Here is a 23,822-nt window from a genome sequence, read left to right as displayed (position 1 = left end):
CAGGGGCCAAAGCTCGATCCCCACACACTGCCTTAGAGCCGCGCAACGTTCCTTGCACAAGACGGGACTGGTGGACTGTTGGAGGGCGTTCAACCCAGATAATCGTGACTATACCCACTATTCCTCGGTCCACACACATTATAGTCGCATAGACTACATCTTCATAGCCCAAGAATACCTCAACTTATTACGCAGCGCAGACATAGGCATCATGGACCACACTGACCACGCACCAGTATTGATCCACACCCACTCTCCGCTCTTCAAGCCGAGGGAAAGGCATTGGAAGCTAAATGAATCCCTGTTGGACGATCTGGAATTTACCTCCGCAATGACTCAAGCCTTAACAGATTACTTCGCGACAAATGAGAGCCCAGACATGCAACCTTTGATGCTCTGGGAAGCCCATAAATGTGTAATCCGGGGACACCTCATAACAGCCAGCACCAGACGTAAAAAACAAAGAACGAAGCAAATCGCCGATCTCACACGTCAAATTGCGGATCTTGAGCAATCCCATAAAACCACCCTAGAAGACAGCACTTACCACCGCCTAACGGTAACCCGCAGAGAGCTCCGGGATATATTATCCCAAGGGCTGCTTCACACCGCCAGGAAAACATCCAGATACTTCTACGAACACTCGAATAAGAGTGGAAGACTGTTGGCAAGGATGCTCCAAGAAAAACGAAGATCCCGACACGTCCACAAGGTCCACGCGCGAGACGGAGCCATCACACAACTCCCTGAGGGCATACTAACAGCGTTCCGAGAATATTACGCGGCGCTGTACGACCAAACACAGCATAAAAGGGATGCTACGGCGATACACCATCAAGAACGGATTGCAGCGTACTTAGAGGAACATGTCGCCCGTAAACTGACCCCAGAACAAAATGCTGATCTGGAACTACCCCTGTCAATTGAGGAACTGGCTGGAGCACTGAAAACATCCAAGCCGCACAGGGCTCCCGGACCCGATGGTCTCCCAGTCGCTTACATACGAACGTTTAAGGACATCCTTCTACCCAGACTCCTGACGGGACTCAATTCCATTCAGGACGGGGGACACTTTCCCAAAGACTCCTTGAGAAGACAGTCGCGATCATACAGAAGGACAGAAAAGACCCAACCAACTGTTCCAGCTACCGGCCGATCTCGCTGCTTAACGCGGACATAAAACTCTTTGCCAAGGCCATGGCCACCAGGGTTGCGCGGACGCTCCCTGACTTGATCCACTCGGACCAGGTAGGGTTCATACCCGGTAGAGAGGCCAGAGACAATACCATCCGAGCCCTTAACATCATACATACATCAGTAGCTGGCAAACGAGATCTGGTGCTCCTATCCACCGACGCCGAAAAGGCGTTCGACCGGGTAGATTGGGACTACATTGCAGCTACCTTGAGCCACATGGGGTTTGGTACGCGACTGCGGACCTGGGTTGCAGCACTATACACCGCACCATCAGCTCGCATACGGGTCAATGGAGCGCTGACTGACTCGTTTGACATAAGCAACGGCACGAGACAAGGATGCCCCCTGTCGCCTCTACTATTCGCCCTCACCCTCAAACCCTTCCTCGAAGCGGTTAGACGACACGGAGGGATCACAGGACACCGCATAGGGAGGAAAGAGCATAGGGTGGCGGCTTACGCTGACGATATGCTCTTCTTCCTAGAACAGCCAAGAATCTCGATGCCGAACCTCCTGGAAGCATTTTGAGATTACGGTGAGGTGTCCAATTTGAAGCTTAATCTGGATAAATCTAAGGCGATGCCACTTTCTAGGGACCCGACGCTCCAGCAACACATCCAAACGCAATACCCCTTCAGGATATGCACCACCAAACTACGTTACCTTGGCATTTGGCTACCAAAGGACACAACGCACATATACCAACTGAACTTCGCGCCCCTTTTGGCTACCCTGCAACAGGATATAAAACGGTGGACGGCTCTCTACATCTCGTGGTTTGGCCGAATAAATGCCATAAAAATGAACGTCATGCCACGTATATTATACCTATTCCAGACCTTACCAACGACTATCCCAAGAGGGTTTTTTCAATCGGTAACGACCACCATCCGGCAGTTTGTCAGGAACCACAAACCATCGCGCGTAAGGCGGTCAACACTGGAACGCCCGAAGACCGAGGGCGGTGCTGGACTGCCGTCGATCGCCACGTATTATCAAGCAACCCACCTTCATCGTCTGGTCGACTGGCACGCCAGCCCTAACACAAAACAATGGGTCCACATCGAACAGCAACAGGCCCAAGGCAAAATTTCCGCCCAGTTGTGGCTGGGCGAAGCTTCGCTTGGGGATCTGCGCACAGGTAACCAGATGATAGACGCCACGTTGCAGGTTTGGTGCAGAATTCGTTACACCAGGAACCTCACGACGTCTCCCAACCCGCTCACACCCATCACCAACAACCCGAAACTAGCAGGGGGGCTTAGCTCGTCCGACCTGAAGAATCTGGGGGCCAAGGACTGGGTATACATACACCAATGGTGCGATGGACCGAACCTGAAGTCGTTGGCAGCACTGCTATAGGACCGCAGGCCTAGCAGATTGGACGAATTCCGATACCACCAGGTTAAAACATACGTAGCCGCTGTGAAAGGCAGTCGTCACCTGCACCGTCCACTGCTCCCACTGGAAAAACTCTGCTCCGAAAGACACCACCTTATGCATGGGGTCTCGACCCTATATGCTGAGCTCCAGAACAATGGAGACAAAACACCTCTGGGATTTACGGAACGATGGGAAAGAGACACGGACGTAGTGCTCACAGACGACGAGTGGAAAAAAATATTCCTACTGTCGCACAAGGGGACCATAAGCACCAAATACCAAGAGTGCAATTATAAAATTTTGACGCATTGGTACCGGACCCCGGCGGTTTTACGGCACATACACCCCACGATCCCCGGTGAATGCTGGCTATGCGGCACAGAAGAAGGCATCTGGTGGAGATGCACGCACATCGTACCATACTGGCAAATGATTCAGCGAACAATAAAAGAAATCACAGGAACGGAGGTCCCTCTCCAACCACTGCCCATGCTGCTAAACCACACTAGCACACCCCTGAAAGTGTACAAGAAAGGCCTTGTCATACACCTGTTGACGGCGGTGAAAACACTAATACCAACCATGTGGAAGAGCCCAGCAGTACCCTCATACCAGCAATGGATAGACAGGGTAGAAACCATCTACAATATGGAAATGATGACGGCCTCCCTTCAGGGACGCTCAGACAAATGCGCCCTCACGTGGTTCCCGTGGATGGACTACATATCCAAGAGGGCAGGGGGAGCCGATACGGGAGGGGGTGGGAGCACAACCGCCGCGGCACGAACACTCTCGACGGAAGGGCACCTGCCTGCTAGAGCCAATACACCCGACTAAACCCCCTGCGACTGGACCCTCTCAACATCCAACCCTATCCCTTTTTCCCACCCCAAGATTTACTGACAACAGACGGAACCTAGCAACCGACAGGCTCAGGAAACCTTGGAGAGACCTTGACTCATTATAGACACCCCACGACAACAACACCAAGAGATGGGGCTTGAAGACATTCACCCGATATCCTTAGAGACCGCCACCACTAACTAATCTCGTTGGGATCGGAATAGGGAGTGAATTGAGCCACATACAGTAGACATACATTTGAAAGGGACATAGGCCACCCCGCAACATCGGGATAGACGAATAGCGCAGGACAACACAATATGGATTGCCACCAAGCCCACAATCGCACACATACCAAACTGACTATCACATACTACCACACCAGTCACCCCCTACCACAACATATGCAGCCACTAGCAAACACAGGCAGACTCCCCACACACGCAATCCCAACTGATCTGCTACAAAACGAGACTGGGACTAACGCCCATCTGAACTGGACTCTACTCCGTCTAGGCATATGACGCTGCGCACACAGACCAAATTACTTTCTCACCCTGTCCCAGCCCAAAAACCTCCATATACCTATCTCTCAGGCGCCCATTATCATACTGCCATCAATGCAACCGACTAACAACCCCGTGGGAGACGGGCTAACAGGAAACAATGAGTGTAATGAGCAGACGACTACCATGGCAACCGTATCAGGACAAAGACGTAGGCCGCACCCTTACAAATGCTGCCCAGTAGCGCTATGCGACAACGTAGTAATACGAAGCGTCTTATGCCACATGCGAACCCATGGCAATCCGCTTACACGGATCTGGGGACGTCTCCTCTTACTCCAGGGATACCACCTCCCCACTCTCCCCAATAGCTGACAAAAACTTACCACTATGCCTACTCGTAGAACTAAGTAACTCACTCCTCTTTGAATATACCCAGATATCCAAACTCTACATTAGCTATTTAATATTGTTGTTATTGTTGGATGCCTCAACAAACATATTCACATGTTTTGTTTCATTATGTTCATATTGACAATGATGTTCTGAGTCGCTAAGCATAAACGATGTTACCTTCTCTAAATGAAAAATAAAAAATAAAGAATGTCAAAAAAAAAAAAAACACTAAAATTGTCATTTTGTTGTGTTTGCAGCATATTTACTGAAATCAAAAGCTATTTCAATCAATCCCCTAGTCCTCCAAGTGTAATGTGGTGGCCCATCCGAGTGTCGCCGCCAAGGATTTCCTTTCCCTCAGTCGTTATAGATCCCAAAGTATGTTTTAGTAATTATAGCAGTGTAGCAGATTGACCCAAGCACTAGCCGAGACTTAGGTATACTAGGCTTAGTGTTGGGCATTCGCTTTTGTCTGAAATTCGGTCGGGAAATTAGGCTATTTTGTTCATTCGTCAGAATGACAAATAAACGCATAGAAATGTAAAAGAATTAACGAAAATCCAATTTCAATTTGGCCTTTGTTCGTTCATTTAGTTTATTAAAGCTGAAGGTGGGGACCCTAAGTGACATGGATCAGATCAGAATTTCATTCATTCCTATGAAATTCCCAACCGAAACTCTGTGAATTCGCCGGTGCCCTGTCTAAATGACAGGACGTTCATCTCCTGGATCGGGCGTATTCACACTGTTAAGATGAATGTGCTACCCCGCATCCTTTTTCTGTTTCAAGCGATACCCATCAAGCTGTTAAAATCCGACTTAGCCCCATTGCAAAAGGCAGTCGGGAACTTCATATGGCAAAATCGGCGCCACAGAATCTCCTGAAACATATTATACAGACAAAGACAGAGAGGAGGTTTAGGGCTCCCACACTTTTATTTCTACTACCTAGCGGCGCAACTAGCACAGGTGGCCATGTGGCACGCACCGCTAGAGGTAAGGAGATGGGTGGACCTGGAGTCCCACCTCACTGGCCCTGATCTACCACAATACCACATATGGGTGCCCAGGGAAGATAGACCAATTCTCAGAACCACATGCCCAGCAATATTAAACTCCCTGAGAATCTGGGACGCATCAGCATCCAAATATAAATTGGCAAGCTCCCCGTCCCCTCTGCTACCACTATTAAGAAACAGGGCCTTCCCTCCGGGAATAGAGGCCAGGGAATTCGCAAACCTAGAAAAAGCAGGCTTACAGAGGGCTTGCCACCTGTATGAAAGCACAGGCATAGTCACATTCGAACGATTGAAACAGGGGACACATATCACTCCCAGGGATTTTTTTCGGTACATACAACTCAAAGACTTCGCACAACGCCCACTTGTACAACAAGCAGGGAAAACCCCATTGACATTCTATGAAAAAATGTGTTTAAACAAATCCACACCATCAGGACTTATCACGACAATGTACGCACACATATGCTCAGAAACAACAGAATGGGGAACACTCACGTACACTGAGACTTGGGAGAGAGAGTTGGGAGAAGTCCTGGAGGGAACAGAATGGAGAGAAATATGGGAAGCGAACAATGCAGTATCCATATGTGTATCCCTCCAGGAACAATCCTTTAAAACCTTGTTTCGGTGGTACACCACCCCGGTAAAACAATTTCACATGCACCAAACACCATCCGACGACTGCTGGCGGGGATGTGGCCACAGGGGCACATATCTCCACATGTGGTGGGAATGCCCTCAGGTACAAACTTACAGGTCGAAAATATACGACTTGCTTAGACAGATCTTCCACAGGGCACCCGAGCTGAACCCCTGGACGTACTTGCTAAATAGATCCCTAGACGACTGGACTAACAGGGAACAAAAATTAGTACATAAAGTAACATTGGCAGCACGAAGAACACTAGCACAGTCATGGCTACTGGTAAAATTACCTTCCATACGGAAGGTGATCTCCAATTTGAAGGAAGTATATCTCATGGACAATTTGACAGCCAAGGTGCGCGGCTCCATGTCTAGATTCGAAAAAAGATCTGGGAACCATGGACAAGTAGCGAACTTTTCCGCGAATGACGTAACCTTTGACGCATCATTTTACGACCTTTTGGGCCTGCCGCTGGGGAGGAAGGACGACACCTTCGGCTCCCTGGAACTCACACTGCTGCTGGGGAGGAAGGACGGTACCTTCGGCTCCCTGGCACTCACGCTGCCGCTGGGGAGGAAGGACGACACCTTCGGCTCCCTGGGACTCACGCTGCCACTGGGGAGGAAGGATGACACCTTCGGCTCCCTGGGACTCACACTGTCGCTGGAGATCTGAGTTGGTTGCCCAGCATCCCCGTAGGGCCGGTAGAGAGACCTCGGTCCCATCTCTACCTGCCATCTGGAGGTCATCGCAGGACCAGTCAGTGAGGTCTGGTTCTGCTTGTCGGGTAGGTTGGGGCTGCACGAAGCTGAGCAGGTGTTGGTAGTCCTGCTCCAGCTCCCACTCCCTTGTTACCAGGTGGGTCATGTCTTTGCTCACCTCGCTTTCGTCAGCCCAGACATACATTCCCATCCGGTAGTCGTAGATGTCCCAAAACCTAGACCCCCTCCGTGCTGCCAAGATCAATGTCGTCCTCCAAGGCATCCCATAATAAACCCGGGCCATCATAATCATCCCCCTCCGGTAAGTCGTGCTCGGCCGTCCAGGGGGTAAGTCGAATGGTTTGCCACCAGAGGGCCTGGTATGCGTTGTCTAGCCAGATCTCTCGCCATACCAGGGTCTCTAGTCTTGTCACCCACTCATCCAGGGGCTGCTCTCCCAATAGATATATCCGCATCGCCACACGCTTCTGTAGCCGCTGCTCATCACTGGGGAGACTCTCACCTCGCGCCACTGGGCGTCTTCCAGGGCATCATACCAGAGTTCCTTTCTGTCTGCATCCCTGTAGTCCGCGGCCGCCTCCTCCTCCTCATCATGGAACGCTGTCCGAAAACTAGCTGATTCCATCCTGCTGTAGCCAGGGGCGCTGTACGGATACTAGCGTTGCCCTCAATTTGTAATTCCAAACGTTACCAGTGTCTCCGAGCTGCTTCTCCTCGCACTAGGACGCCATCCCACCGCTTGCCACCAATGTAACGGATCGCCTGGCACCCCGACTGGGTACCTCCGTTAAAGGATGCTCCTAGCGTTTCCTGAGGACTCCAAGCGCTGCAGAAGACACCACAACCACCGAATCAGAGAAGCATATGAGTACTCTCAAGCATATGAATGCTGTAGACAGTTGAATAGGAAAAACCATACGAATAGGTTTACACTCCTAGCAGTCAAACTGGAACAGCATACAATAAATCCTCCCCCAATAATGAGACGACACTTCACTTTGAGGGTTAAGCAGGAACTGAGGCTGGCACTCCCAGCCTGGTTTTTATTACAGTTGTTGAGAATACAGGACCGCCCACAGGGAGGGACAAAACAACCAATCAATCTGTACAATACACACAGACACTCCCACACAAAATCCTCCCCTCTGCCTGTAATAGGATTACTGAACACAATGGGTAATCTCATTATCACAGACAGAAGAATACAGTTTTATGAAACATATCACAGGGACCCCGAAACATGCAATAACCCCATATAAAGTATATCCTCCGAACCAAGGGATCTGGGTGAACCACAAATCCCAAATTCACCCAGATCCATTCAGTAGTTTGGAAGATACAGTTTAATGCAGATTCCGCAGAACATATACAGATTATATAAAAAATAATTACTGTATAATGTGTCCCCTGTTGTATAGTTTAAAACTACTGCACAATGTCGTTGTGTACCAAATACCGGCGAGATGGCACCGTGTAGAAAAGTCACAACAATGTCTGTGAGTTAAAATGGCCGCCATCCATTGTTCTCACCATGTGCTTCATCCATTGTTCTCACCATGTGCCTCTGATACATGAAATGGTGGCCACCCAGTAACTCCACAGTATGGACCCAGATGTTTTTTAAAGGGCCAGCAGCAGCACCATACAAATCCAATATGCCCAAATATTGTACTTGAAGGGCCAAATAACCCAGGGGCCATAGTCAGCAGGTAGGAGGCGGGCAAACAGGCTTCTCCAATGCCCAGTGGCGAGGTCGGTTTCGCCACACATTGTTTCTAAAATAAAGGAATTTTAAAATGGGGACTCTGTACCATACCGGCGGGCCGCGATTGCGATTGCGGGCCACACAGCGCTTTTGCGCGTGAAAGGCTGCCATCTTGAATCTCGCGGTACTCGCAGCTAGCTCTTTACAGTTCATTTATAAATACCTTTTGAATAACGTTTTTATATGTACAACTTCTGGACTTATAAATTAACCCTGATGTGTGCAAATAGTGTGACCCTTACACAGTCTGTTTGCAGGGAGATAGATTAGAGCTGTTAACTTGCTCAGCTCCCTACTCCCACTGGACCTTCCAACTATTTGGATACACTCCTTCTCCACAGGGATACATTGACCAGGATACAGTGGTGGATGCACATAACAGAGTATATAACAAGGGTGACCCCCCTTACGCTGGGTGTCCCCGATGCGTGGCAGTCATCTGTCCTAGTGACATCTTTGTACAAGGGTGACCCCCTTTACGCTGGGTAACCCCTGTAGCGGTACTTACCCTCTCCAGGGGCCGGGCGAGGTCCTCCTTCGCCGCCGCACGCCGTCCTGCATCTGAAGGGGAGACGTGCACGGACCCCGAGAAGCGGCCACGTGACGCGCCTGGTACTGGGAGCGTGCCGCGCATTTAAAGGGACAGTGGGAGAAAAAAAATAAAAAAGGTCTCCCATTGGCCTATGTCATTCCACATTCCCCATGCTCTCACGTTTTGGCGGCGTGGATATGACAAGGGCCACCTTTCCCTTAGCTCCCTGCCCTATTGTGGTTTCTGGTTCAGTTCCCTTTAGTGCTTGTATCGTTCAGTTGTGTTTTTTTTGTGTTTGACCTTGGCTTTGTTCCTGACTCAGTTTTCTCTTTATCCCTGCTTTTGTCTTGTTCGCCGGTTTCCTCTCCTGTGTACCAGTCCTTGGCTAGTTCCAGTTTACGCTGTCTCTCTGTCCCCTTGACCTCGGCTCGTTCTGGACTCTGTCTGTCTTTTCCTGTCCTCGTCAAGCCCGGCCATTCTAAGGCCCGGTAAGACGTATCTTGTTTTCTTGCCTCTAGACTATCTGAACTATTCTTGCGTGTTGGGGTATATTACCGTGACATTATGGTAGGGCCATGGACCCCGCAGGTTTATGACAACAGATGGCCACTCATGAGGCTAGATTTGCAGAACAGGATCACCGTATGGATCAAGCCATCCAGACACTTTTATCCAGAACAGCTCCGGTACCTGTACCAGCTCCTCCTGTAACCCCTGCACCAGGCACAGCTAATATGCCTAATGCTTCAGCACATCTAACCCCTCCCCCTAGGTATGGAGGGGATGCTAAGACCTGCAGGGGATTCCTTAATCAAGTGGAATTCCACTTTGAGATGTATCCACGTTCATTTCCCACTGATAGATCTAAGGTGGGTTTTCTTATGCACCAGCTTACTGATAAAGCACTTGAGTGGGCAAATCCTATTTGGGAGGCTAATGGACCTATGGTACATGATTTCAATAGCTTCCTTACGGCTTTTCGTAGAACCTTTGACACAACTAAAAGGTCAAAGAATGACGCCAGGGCGTTAATGAGAATTAAGCAAGGATCTAAGTCTGTCGCTGATTATGCTATTCAGTTCCATACCCTTGCTTCACAAGTAGATTGGACTAACAATGGGCTTACTACTGCGTTCATGGAAGGTCTTTCTGAAACTATATTGGATGAGGTAGCAGCTAGGGATCTTCCTGTACCCTTAGAGGACCTTATCGACTATCTCATCGATATAGATAACAGGATTTGTGACAGGCTATATACCAAGTCTAGGAATAGACTCTTTGTTTAATTTAATACACCTAGAGCTGAAACTCCTGAAGGATCTAAAGGATCAGAGGAAGAACCCATGCAGTTAGCGGTTGCTAAACTTACTGATGCTGAAAAACTATAAAGGAGAAAGGAGGGACTTTGCCTTTATTGTGGTAGGAAGGGCCATATGAGACAAGAATGTCCCGTGCGTCTGGAAAACTATCGCACCTAAGACCGTATAGGGGACAGGCCTTGGGTGTGACATCAGAGTCCTCACATTTGCCTCTTAATAAATTGCTTCTCCCTGTTTCCCTGCATCTTGAAAAAAACTGCATAGCAGGGAATATACTAGCCCTGGTTGATTCCGGTGCGGCCGAAAACTTTATCGATTCCGGCTTTGTTAGGGAAAATAACATACCCACTAGAGAGAAGACGACACCCTTGGCCGTTGAGGCCATAGATGGTAGACCATTATGCTCCCCAGTTATTACACATGAAACTGAACCATTGCATATGTCTATAGGGTTGTTACACTCAGAAACCATTCGGTTTCAAATCATTACTTCTACTTCTTCTCACCTCGTGTTAGGGTATGCTTGGTTGCGTTCTCATAATCCCACTATTGACTGGGAGTCAGGACAAATAGTATCTTGGAGTGATGCTTGCCAAGAGTCTTGTATTGTTAAAATCACCCCTTTGAATTCTACTAATATTCCTCCTGTGTCTACTGTTAAACCTCCTCAGTACATGTCTCTTAAGTCTGTTTTCGATAAAAGGGAGGCTGAAAAGTTGCCACCTCACAGACCCTACGACTGTGCTATTAATCTATTACCTGGTGCTATACCTCCCAAAGGGAGAGTGTATCCTTTGTCTCCTCAAGAAAATCTTGTTATGGAGGAATATATTAAAGAATCGTTACAAAAGGGATTTATAAGAAGATCCTCTTCTCCGGCAGGGGGTGGTTTCTTCTTTGTATCAAAGAAGGATGGCGATTTAAGACCTTGTATCGACTATAGGGGCCTAAATAAAATCACCATCAAAAATGCGTACCCTATACCCTTAATCACGGAATTATTTGACAGGCTTAAACAAGCCACTGTGTTTACTAAACTGGACCTTAGGGGTGCTTACAATCTCATACGTATCAAAAAGGATCATGAGTGGAAGACCGCATTCAATACCAGGAGTGGTCATTACGAATATACTGTGATGCCCTTTGGTCTTTGTAACGCCCCAGCAGTATTTCAAGAATTTATTAATGATGTCCTACGTGAGTACATACACACATTCGTAATCGTGTACTTGGACGACATATTAATATATTCACCTGATTTACATACTCATCACATGCATGTTAAATTAGTTTTGAGGACTCTTCTTGTTAACGGTCTATATTGTAAACTCGAAAAAAAATTTCATTTGATCAATCCGAAGTCCAATTCTTGGGTTATATAATCTCTGCTAAGGGTTTTCGTATGGATCCCAAGAAACTTTCTGCTATCATGGAATGGCCTCTACCTCAGGGTTTGAAAGCCATTCAGCGTTTTCTTGGTTTTTCAAATTATTATAGGCGCTTTATTAAAGGGTTTTCTGCCATTGTAGCAACTATAACCCGAATGACTAAAAAGGATGGGAATACTCATGTCTGGACACCGGAAGCGCTTGAGGCCTTTGAATTCCTTAAAGCTACATTCGCTTCTTCCCCTATTTTACAGCATCCTGTCCCTTCTTTGCCTTAATTCTTGAAGTTGATGCTTCTGATATTGGGGTGGGTGCTATATTGTCTCAAAGAGAATCTTCAGAGAGGCCTTTACATCCGTGTGGTTTCATTTCCAAGCAGATGTCTAAAGCCAAAAATAATTATGACATAGGCAATCGGCAACTCCTTGCCATTATTTTAGCACTTAAGGAATGGAGGCATCTTTTGGAAGGCACTAAGGGTCCTATCCTCATACTTACAGATCATAAAAACCTTTCCTACATTAGTGAAGCCAAGAGATTGTCTTCTATACAGGCCAGGTGGTCTCTGTTTTTGTCTCGTTTCAATTATATCATCACCTACAGACCGGGTGATCGTAACACTCAAGCTGACGCTCTGTCCAGACAGTTCGAAACTACCGGCAAACAAGAGCTTGATGATACCCCTGTCATTCCCCCGGACAGGATCATCGCTACTACTGTTCTTTCTATTTCTTCGTCCATCTTGCAAGTCATACAAGCTAAACAAAATATTGCACCTAGAGAGAAACCTGCTGATAAATTGTTTGTCGATGTTCCTGAAAGGCAGGAAATCAAGTCACTCTATCATGACACCAGAACCGCTGGTCACCCTGGTATCGCTAAAACCTTTACAGCAGTGTCTAGATATTTCTGGTGGGCCTCCTTGCGCAGGGACGTCACCGATTACGTACGGGCATGTGTTACTTGTGCCAGTATGAAGTCTTCACATAGTGTTCCTTGTGGGTTGTTGGATCCGTTACCCATACCCGAGAAGCCTTGGTCTAATCTGTCCATGGATTTTATTGTTGAGTTGCCCCCTTCGAATGGTAAAACAGTCATCCTGATGATCGTGGATAGATTTTCCAAGATGGCTCATTTTGTCACTCTTGTAAAATTACCCTCATCTAAGGAACTCGCCTCTATCTTTGCCAGGGAGGTGTTTAGGTTACACGGTATACCAGAGATGGGTATTACTCTCTTGTTTTCCTCAGCTTACCACCCCCAGTCCAATGGAGTTGCTGAACGTGCCAACCAATCGCTAGAGCAGTACCTTTGCTGCTATCCCACCATCAGAACAATTGGGCTGACCTGCTTCCTTGGGCTTTTTCCTTTTTAGAGTTTTCTCGTAATAACGCTACTCACGAATCTTCCGGTATTATCCCTTTCTACGTTGTTTATGGCCGGCATCCTGTGGTTCTTCCATCTGCATTCACCTTGCGGGGCATGCTAGTTTTGGATGAGCATTTGGCCGGTTTGCGTACTACCTGGGAGCAGGTTCAGCGTTCTTTGGTGGATTCTGCTGCTCGTCAGAAGATTCAGGCTGACAAACATCGTAGAGCTGCTCCTTCCTGTGTTGTGGGGGATAAGGTTTGGCTTTCTACTCGTAACATCTGCCTTCGTGTGCCTTCTATGAAGCTGTCTACCGTTTTATTGATCCTTTTCGTATCTTGCATAAAGTTAATCCTGTTTCTTATGCCTTGGATCTTCCCAGTAACCTGCGTATTCCTAACGTCTTTCACACCTCCTTGTTGAAACCGCTCCTGTTTAACCGTTATACCCGATATGTTCCTCCTCCTCCTCCTCCTGTTTCTGTGGAGGGTCATGAGGAATTTGAAGTGGCTGCCGTACTGGACTCTCGTTTTCTCCGGGGTCGCCTCCAGTACCTGGTGGATTGGAAGGGATATGGGCTGGAGGAACGCAGTTGGATCTCCGCTGACGCTGTTCACGCTCCTCGCCTTTTTCACTCCTTCAATTCTCGTTTTCCTGCCAGGCCGGGTCCTCCCCGCTCGGTGGGCGTCTCTTCGGGGGGGTACTGTAGCGGTACTTACCCTCTCTAGATGCCGGGCAAGGTCCTCCTTCTCTGCCGCACGCCGTCCTGCATCTGAAGGGGAGGCGTGCACGGACCGCGAGAAGTGGCCACGTGACGCGCCTGGTACTGGGAGCATTTAAAGGGACAGTGGGAGCAAAAAATAAAAAAGGTCTCCCATTGGCCCATGTCATTCCACATTCCCCATACTCTCACGTTTTGGGGGCGTAGATATGACAAGGGCCAATCAAATCAATCTAATAGGTATTTATACTCACCTTTCCCTTAGCTCCCTGCCCTATCGTGGTTTCTGGTTCAGTTCCCTTTAGTGCTTGTATCGTTCAGTTGTGTTTTTTTGTGTTTGACCTTGGCTTTGTCTTGTTCGCCGGTTTCCTCTCCTGTGTACCAGTCCTTGGTTAGTTCTAGTTTACGCTTTCTCGCTGTCCCCTTGACCTCGGCTCCTTCTGGACTCTGTCTTTTCCTGTCCTCGTCAAGTCCGGCCATTCTAAGGCCCTGTAAGACGTATCTTGTTTTCTTGCCTCTAGACTATCTGGACTATTCTTGCGTGTTGGGGTATATTACCGTGACAACCCCCAAGCGAATCTGGCTCTTGTCCTAAGTGACATACGTATACTGGGGTGACCCCCCCTGTGCTAGTTGACCCCCAAGCGAGTCTTACTCCGGTACTAGTGACATACATATATAGGGGTGACCCCCCGCACCCTAGTACAGGCTTATATCCACAGCGTACGCTCTGTCACTGTATGCACAGACCAAGGAGCACTAGATGCATGTATATCAGCAGCTCCATGCTACAACTGGGGTGATCCGTATGCCCCTCCCTGAGCCGGAAAGGAGAGCTCACAGTGCTGCCAAACTCCACAGTACTGTACCATATAAGGGTGATCCCCTTTGGATTATACACGTGTACCACGCCTCCCATACACAGGCTACGTCCCGGCATTGCAGACTGCTCATCCCAGTTTGACCCCCTCCTCAGACCACTCCTGGATTTTACTAAGTGGTACTGATTAATTGAAATTCTGGGTTGTACGTGGAGGCCCACTGAGTGGCAGTAAGTGTACTACTGTACCAGACACCTGTTCTGTCTCCCACAGACCGGAAGAGTGTGACCCAACATGTCGGACTCCCCTCAATCTCCCCCGACCGATTTCAGTCGAGGATTAATGCTGCCGTGGCAGCTTCAGTGGAAAAAGTCCTCGCCAAAATGCTGACAAACAACCCATCTGACATGGCGGGTGTGACGGCCCCACTACCAATGGAAGCTAGAGATACCAACATTGGATGTATGGTTTTAATGGTTTTAAAGTTACAGTGTATGTGTAAAAACTGTATTTTTCCTGCCTGTGATAATTATGTTAACCACTGTGTACCATTATATCACAGGCAGAGGGGGAGGATTTTGTGTGTAATTGCTGGGAGTGTTTTCTGTAATGTACGTGTGTGATTGGTTGTTTTGTAACACCCTGTGGGAAGCTGCATCTGAAGGGGCAAAAAAACCATACACTGCATAGACCGTCATGTGGTCCTTAAGTAGTTATGGTTCTTTGCAATCACCATAGTTACATAGTTACATAGTTAGATAGCTGAAAAGAGACTTGCGTCCATCAAGTTCAGCCTTCCTCACACCTGTTTTTTGCTGTTGATCCAAAAGGCAAAAAAAAAAAAAAAACCCAGTTTGAAGCACAATTTTGCAACAAGCTAGGACAAAAAAATCCTTCTTGACCCCAGAATGGCAGTCAGATTTATCCTTGAATCAAGCAGTTATTACCCTACATTGAAAGATTATATCCTTGAATATTCTGTCTTTGCAAGTATGCATCTAGTAGCTGTTTGAACATCTGTATGGACTCTGATAAAACCACTTCTTCAGGCAGAGAATTCCACATCCTGATTGTTCTTACAGTAAAAAAACCTTTCCTTTGCCTTAGACGAAATCTTCTTTCTTCCAGTCTAAACGCATGGCCTCGTGTCCTATGTAAAGTCCGGTTTGTGAATAGATTTCCACACAATGGTTTGTATTGGCCCTAAATATATTTGTATAATGTTATCATATCCCCTCTCAGGCGACGTTTTTCTAAACTAAATAGGTTTAAATTTGTTAACCTTTCTTCATAGCTGATATGTTCCATTCCTTTTATTAATTTTGTAGCCCGCCTCTGCACTTTTTCTAGTGCCATGATATTCTTCTTTAGAACAGGTGCCCAAAATTGCACAGCATATTCAATATGTGGTCTTACCAGTGATTTATAGCGAGGCAAAATGATATTCTCGTCCCGAGAATGAATTCCCTTTTTCATGCATGACAATACCTTACTGGCCTTGGCCACTGCTGATTGACATTGCACATTGTTGCATAGTTTGTTGTCTATAACAATTCCCAAGTCCTTTTCGTGTGTTGTTATCCCTAATTCACTTCCATTAAGGGTATACGTTGCTTGTGTATTCTTTACGCCGAAGTGCATAACTTTGCATTTTTCAACATTAAATTTCATCTGCCATTTGAGTGCCCAGTCCTCCAGTCTATCTAAATCCTTCTGCAGCAAAGTAATGATGCTTTATAGTCAAATTTCTGATCTTTCATGAAAATATTTTGGTAAAAAAATTTCTAGTGACCTTTTTTCTTTAACTCCAAGCACATTACATTTCTTGCAGGTGGTTCCGAAAGCAGAAGTTATCCTGAAGGACAGGACAAGAACAAAAGTGCACTAAGCAATACTCTGAATAAATATTGTAATAAAAGGACCAAGGAATTAATTCCTCAAAAGTCAAACAATCGCTCAGAACTATGTACATCTTCAAGTGAGATAGTAAACAGAAACCCAAAACATTTCCCATGTTCTGAATGGTGGAAATGTTTTCGTTGTTCAGAATTTGTTGTCCACACAGGAGAAATGCCATTCTCTTCTATTCCATGTAACTCCTATCTTGCAAAACCGAGAATTCACACAGAAAAGAAAACATTCTCATGTCCTGATTGTGGGAAATGCTACAGCCAAAACTCAAGTCTTACTATACATCGAAGAACTCACTCAGGAGAAAGACCGTACTTATGTTCTATGTGTGAGAAATGTTTTGTCAATAAATCAGAACTTGTGAAACATCAGAAAACTCACACAGGAGAAAAGCCTTTCTCGTGTTCTGAATGTGGGAAATGTTCTGTCAGTAAATCAGATCTTGTGAAACATCAGAGAACTCACACAGGAGAGAAACCTTTCTCATGTTCTGAATGTGGGAAATGCTTTAGCCGGCACACACACCTTATTGAGCATAATAGAACTCACACAGGAGAAAAGCCTTTCTCATGTTCTGAATGTGGGAAAAGGTTTGTCAGTAAATCAAATCTTATGAAACATCACAGAACTCACACAGGGGAATACCCTTTTTCGTGTTCTGAATGTGGGAAACCTTTTCCCAGTAAAGCTGAGCTTGTGAAACATCAGCGAACTCACACTGGAGAAAAAGCATTCTCATGTCCTGATTGTGGGAAATGCTACAGCCACAACTCAAGTCTTACTATACATCGAAGAACTCACTCAGGAGAGAGACCGTACTTATGTTCTATGTGTGAAAAATGTTTTGTCAGTAAATCAGAACTTGTGAGACATCAGAGTACTCATACAGGACAGAAGCCTTTCTCATGTTCTGAATGTGGGAAATGCTTTAGCCGGCACTCAAACCTTGTTGTGCATAATAGAACTCACACAGGAGAAAAGCCTTTCTCATGTTCTGAATGTGGGAAATGCTTTAGCCGGCACACAAACCTTGTTATGCATAATAGAACTCACACAGGAGAAAAGCCTTTCTCATGTTCTGAATGTGGGAAAAGGTTTGTCAGTAAATCAGATCTTATGACTCATCAGAGAACTCACACAGGAGAGAAGCCTTTCTCGTGTTCTGAATGCGGGAAATGCTTTACCCGTCACTCACACCTTCTTGTGCATGAAAGAACTCATACAGGTGAAAAGCCTTTCCCTTGTTCTGAATGTGGGAAACAGTTTAGCATTCACTCACATCTTGTTAGACATCACAGAACTCACACAGGAGAAAAGCCTTTTTCGTGTTCTGAATGTGGGAAAAATTTTCACAGAAAAGCAGACCTTGTGATACTTCAGAGAACTCACACAGGAGAGAAAGCATTCTCATGTTATGAATGTGGGGAATGTTTTAGCCAGCATGCACATTTTGAAGCCATCAGAGAACTCTCATTAAAGAGAAGCATTGTGTTCTGAATATTGGGAATGGTATAGTCAACTCCAAGGTTTTATGAAGCAGCAATGGAATAACATGAGAAGATCTGTATTGTGACTGTGAAACATACTAAAACTGTGATTCAGATTTTATTTACTACCCATCATTTCACTAAAGCAAAGCTTTTTCATGTTAAACTATAAATAATACCTCCTATCCTTTTTTTAAAGGTACCTTATTTACAGTTAACAATATATTTAGAATTGATTCTTATTCTCTAAGGTATATCAGTTGTAAATGTTGTCTTTGTTTGTATATGCTGATTGTAAAATTAAAAAATCTTGGGAACTGAGGTGCGTACAGCAACTGCCTTTTAGCACTTTTGTGTTTCTTCCTTATTTTATCACCTACAGCAGTATCTTTAGCATACTAATAGGTTTAATTAACTAGTAGTTATAGAGACACTATAGTGGCCAAAACAACTACAGTTTAATGTAGCTCTTTCATTGTCTATAGCTGGTCCCCACTGGCATTTTAATGTAAACGCTGCCTTTTTAGAGTAAAGGCAGTATTTGCATTATTGCCTAGGAACACATCCAGTGGCTGTCACTCAGATGGCCACAAGAGGTGCTTTCTGTGTCAGTGCTCTACAATCATTGACATTCATCAGCTCCACGCTCTCCATGGAGATGCTAAATGTTCACCATGGAGATGCATTGATTCAATGCTTCTTTATCAGGTGATGCAGAGAGGCATTTTATCACATGTGCACTTAAACCTCTCAATGCTTTGGCTGAGATCTTCAAATTTGATATCAGCCAAGGAGGTGGGATGGGAGTGAGGCCAGCCATGGCGGACCTGCGTGGCACTAGAATAAAGCTGAATAAATTCACATTTTACATTGAAACCTAAATACCATTTTCTGAGCTTTAGGGACAGGAATACCTGTTTGTGTTTCTGTCAATATAGATTTCCTTTAATATTTTAATTATTAAATCCTTTAAATACCACACGTTTCTGCATATGTTGCCTAATAATGCCATAATTGCAATCTATCATATAATTATTGATAATATAAGGGCTGCTGTTGAGTCATTAATGATGTTGATCCGATCACATTGACTCTGTTCTCATTCTTTTTCACAACACTTTTATCCACTTAAGTACGGAGACAATTGTACAAGTTCTGACCAAAACCTAGTGTAGCGGGACCTGGGTAACCCGTCTTGTTACCCCCGCTACTAATGTATTAAGAGACCCATTTATCCCAGTAACTGGATGACACACAGTTTTGGAGGTTTAAACACTTTTTTTTCCCCACTTTTTGGGAAACAGCCGTCTTTTAAGCATAGACCGCAGCAGGGGGTCTCCATTCAACATAACACAATCCTAGTCAGGAGGGGGTTGGGTTCCAGATAATCATCTCTCTCTCTGGGAGATACCAACAGCACATAGGGTTACATCTTCAAACACATTATATACAGGGGGAGTAAACTTTGGGGCTCGGCGCCCCGGGAATGGAAGGGGTCCCACAGGTAAAACATATATCGTTAGATAGCCCCAGGTCCCATCTGGGATCCCTGAAGATAACGGGGCTATTGGGTGTACAGAGCCCAAGATACCAGCGTCTAAAGTCTTGGGCTCGAGGCTCTGTACATCCCCGAAATCAGTTCCACAACGATGCTTGGTTTAATCCGGTGAATTCAAACTTCACGCCCAAACCAAGCAACAGCCAATCCGCTGAAAGGCGTAAAACCAGGTTGCGCCCAGGTAGGGGAGGGGTTTTGCCGCCAAATCAGAAGAAAGGGCATTAAACCTGATTGCACCAATCCGCGCCAATCAACGCTCAGGGAGGAAAGGGGGTTCGCCGTCCAATCAGAAGAAAGGGCGCAAAACCCAGTTTGAACGAGTGCTCATGCTCTGATTGGTCGCCGGCTCCTTGCAGCGACCAATCAGCGCTCCCTTGTGCCGACCAACCAGGAGAATGGGGCGAACCTAGTTTGAATGGGCGCTCGTTCTCCCATTAGTTGGCACAGACTTCCACGCAGCCACCGGGGCCCTGTGGCCGTGAGACTGACTTCCAGCCCCAGGGATCCCTGTTGGCGTGCGTCCCTCTCTCGGGTGGATATCCCCACGCTGGTATCCACCTGAAAGAGCGTTTTCCTTGGCAGCTATGAGCCTAGCCTTGTAGCTCCCAGGTAGGGGTGTAAAGAATGTTTATAGTCAATCTTTCTTTGTTAAGAAGTTTTCAAGGGGTACAGAATAATGAAAAGGGGGGGGGGGAATACATGTAATTTCACGTTTTAAATTATGCAGGTTCAAATTCGACCTAATGAACAAGTAATTATGCAATCTCAATATGCAACATGTCACACTGTATGCATCTATGTTTAATAAAACTTTTGTACAGCAGTCGTACGTGACCTTTTCTATTACCGCTCGACATTACTAGCTGGAATTGGGACGTCCCCACCAGAAAAGTCATACATCAATCCCCTAAATTTCCAACTTGCCGGGCCCACTTCCCGTGTCCGTTCTCTCTCTCTGGGATAAGGTGTACAGTCAGAGTATGTATCGTGATTCCCTGTCTTCGGTCAGCAGGCGTATCTACCTTTTGTGAGCATGTCTCTTTGTCTTATGTGTGTGCTGGGATGAGCCCATTACCCCCCTAGTGATGTCTGGAATCTGTATACTATTGCTAGGTTATGGTGTTAGCATGGGGAGTGAGCCCATTATCGTGGCGTACTGGAACATAGCATACATTCGGCAAACATCTCCAGTCCGCATTGGTGTTAATACCTCCACACATTTATATATTGAAAAAGAGGATTCATTGCTCATGGGTTTGGAGAATACCTTTTCTACAAACAGTGAAGTTGTTCTGGGCAAGTCAGGTCCTGCTACCTCGCCTTCAGTCTCTGTCCTCTATCCACGGGGTGGGGATTTTGTTCCCGGGGTATGGGAGTCTATTTCAGTGCGTCACAAGGGGTCGTAATTGTCAGGTGTTAGTATCTGTGGGTGTAGTCCTGCTCCTGATGGGTCACTGTCTATGTCTCGGGCGTCTAATATCCTTGTGGTGCGGCACAAATATTGGTTTACCAAATTTCTGCGGACCTAGGGGTCCAAGATCTCGACATGCCTCTCCGTTTCAGCCAGTGCGCCCTCGTCCAGCTGTGTGCGTTTACCTTGCGCCTGAGTGATCTGTGCAGCCTTAGTCATATGCATTGTGGACTATGTTGTGTGTGGAACTAAGCTATGTGTATAATTGTTGGTTACCATAGTTCTGTTTAACCGTGGCGTATGTAGGTTTCTATGTGCAAAAGTTAGGGTGGGAAAAAGGGGGGGTTGGGAAGGGGGGGGGGGTTCTCCACTCGAGGTGATGGCGGGCGGGGTCACATCCCTAATTCTCCCCGTCCAGCCAGCCGAGCGCACCCGGGTTTCCCAATCCGTTCGGAGGAGCTTAATATCTCCTATTGTCGCTCGACCTATCTACACTGTTCGCCGCAGGGTAACATTTACCCCGGCTACCTTCCAGATATGTACATTAACCAGGGTGTCCAGGTTTGAAGATAGCGTTCTGTGGTTCCGTGTAGTGATGCTGTCAGCTGTTCCATCCCGCGGATCTCCTCCACTTTGGCCATCCATTCCTGTGCAGAAGGTACCGTCACTGTCTTCCATTTCATAGGGATGAGAGATTTAGCGGCGTTCAACAGATGTTTAGTCAGCGATTTTTTGTACTTCGATATGGATACCGGCGTGTGGTGCAGGAGTATCGGTAGCGGTTGGAACGGTAGATCCGGGTCTATGATGTCTGTGATCCGCTGGTGTACCTGTTGCCAGTACGGGACTACGATTCTGCAGGACCACCAGATGTGTAGGTCCGTGCCGTCTTCTCCACCGCAGCGCCAGCAGGTCGCAGGGACCGATGGTATCATCCTGTGGATCCTTGCAGGGGTCCTGTACCAGTTGGTCAGTAGTTTAAAATTGAGCTCCTGCTGTTTGGAGCAGAGGGAGCTCTGGTGCGTTAAGACGTGGATTTTAGTCCATTGGGGGTCCGACAACAGCACACCCGTGCTCTCCTCCCAGCGCGTCACATGAGTGAGGCGTATCGGTTGTTGTGATGACAGAAGCATTGCATAGAGGATCGAGATTCCTCTACAAAGATGTGCGCATTTCTTGCAGATTTGTTCAAATTCCGTGAGGGCTCTATGGAATAGTCGCCTCCCCTGTTGGGCTAGGTAGTATGTTTTGGTTTGGAAGTACCTGAACCTATCCAGTCCCGTAGGGGTACGTTCCGGCATCAGATCCTGGAGTTGTTTCAGCTCGTCCTCTCCACACCATTGTCGCATATACGTCCACTCCGAGAGGCCGAAGGTCGCGATGTCCTGTGGTGATAGACCGCCCGCCAGTTCCGGATTATGCGTTATCGGCGTTAGTGGGCCTGGGGTGGTGGTAAGCGTGAGGGTGATCCTGATGCGATACCAGGTTCGTAGGGTCGCCCCAATGAGCGGGTGACCACGTAGGTGTACGCTCTTTAGGGGGTCCCCAAGCCAAACCGCAGCCGGTAGCGTTCCAGCCATCTGAGCCTTCTCCATTTGTATCCATCTCTTATCGGATTTGGGTACGTGCCAATCCACTATGCGTTGGAGGTGGGTTGCCCTGTAGTAGTCTAAGAGTGAGGGGAGCCCCACTCCCCCTCGGGCCTTGGGCAGGCGCAGGTGTTGCTTTTTCAGTCTGGGGGTCCTAGATTGCCACACAAACTTGGTAATGGCTGTGTCCATAGATTTGAAGAAAGTCTGAGGTATGCCTATGGGGATGGCCTGGAACAGGTACAGTAGTCGTGGCAGGAGATTCATTTTTATTGCATTCATCCTACCAAACCAGGAGACACATAGACCCGACCAGTGCATCATGTCCGACCGTAGTCTGTGGATCATAGGTTCGAAGTTGTGGGCATACATCCGAGTTAGGTCGGTGGACAGCCAGATCCCCAGATACTTGATTTTAACGGGGCACCACTTGAATGCATATTGGGTCTTGAGATGAGTTGTCATTTCCTCTCCAGTTGTAACGGGTAGGGCCTCCGATTTATCAGTGTTCAACTTCATATTGGAGACCTGCCCGTATTCATCAAAGGCCCTCAGGAGATTCGGTAGAGTGGCCAGGGGTTCGCTGACGAAGAATAACATATCATCCGCATATGCGGCCACCTTATGCTCCTGGCCTCCCAGGGTAAACCCCCTGATACCTCCATCCCGTCCGACCGCCCCCAGGAACGGCTCCAGGGAGAGGGCAAACAGGAGGGGGGACAGTGGGCACCCCTGTCTCGTACCGTTGTGGATCCGCACTGGGTCCGACAGAGCTCCATTAACCCGGATCCTAGCGGAAGGAATCGTATATAGCGACGCTATCCACGTTATGAGGTGGGGTCCAAAACCCATCGCTCGGAGAGTTGCCAACATGAATCGCCAATCCACCCGATCAAAGGCCTTCTCCGCGTCTGTGGAAAGGAGGAGGATCCTCAGCCTGGAGCGCCGTGCCGCATGGATGACATTTAGGGCCCGTGTGGTGTTGTCTCTCGCCTCCCGACCTGGAATGAACCCCACCTGGTCCGGGTGGACCAAAGCAGGCACCACTCCTTTCATTCGAGTCTCCAGGATTTTCGTGAATAGTTTTAAATCAGCATTCAGGAGCGAGATTGGCCGGTAACTTGCGCAATTAGTGGGGTCCTTACCCTCCTTATGGATTATCGCAATTGTTGCCGTAAGGGCATCTCTGGGTAGGGTTGCGCCGTCTAATATGGAATTGAGGCCAATGAGAAGCTTG

General features: G+C 47.2%; 1 pseudogene; it reads left to right on the top strand.

Moving 5' to 3' along the window:
- The window catches only part of LOC134575285 (zinc finger protein 850-like), a 40,645-nt pseudogene that overhangs the window by 5,744 nt on the left and 11,079 nt on the right, over positions 1-23,822 (top strand).

This window comes from Pelobates fuscus, chromosome 10 (genome assembly GCF_036172605.1).
Source record: "Pelobates fuscus isolate aPelFus1 chromosome 10, aPelFus1.pri, whole genome shotgun sequence".
Taxonomy (NCBI): domain Eukaryota; kingdom Metazoa; phylum Chordata; class Amphibia; order Anura; family Pelobatidae; genus Pelobates; species Pelobates fuscus.
The sequence above is the reverse complement of the archived record's forward strand: the minus strand, read 5'-3'. Positions and strand labels throughout refer to the sequence as shown.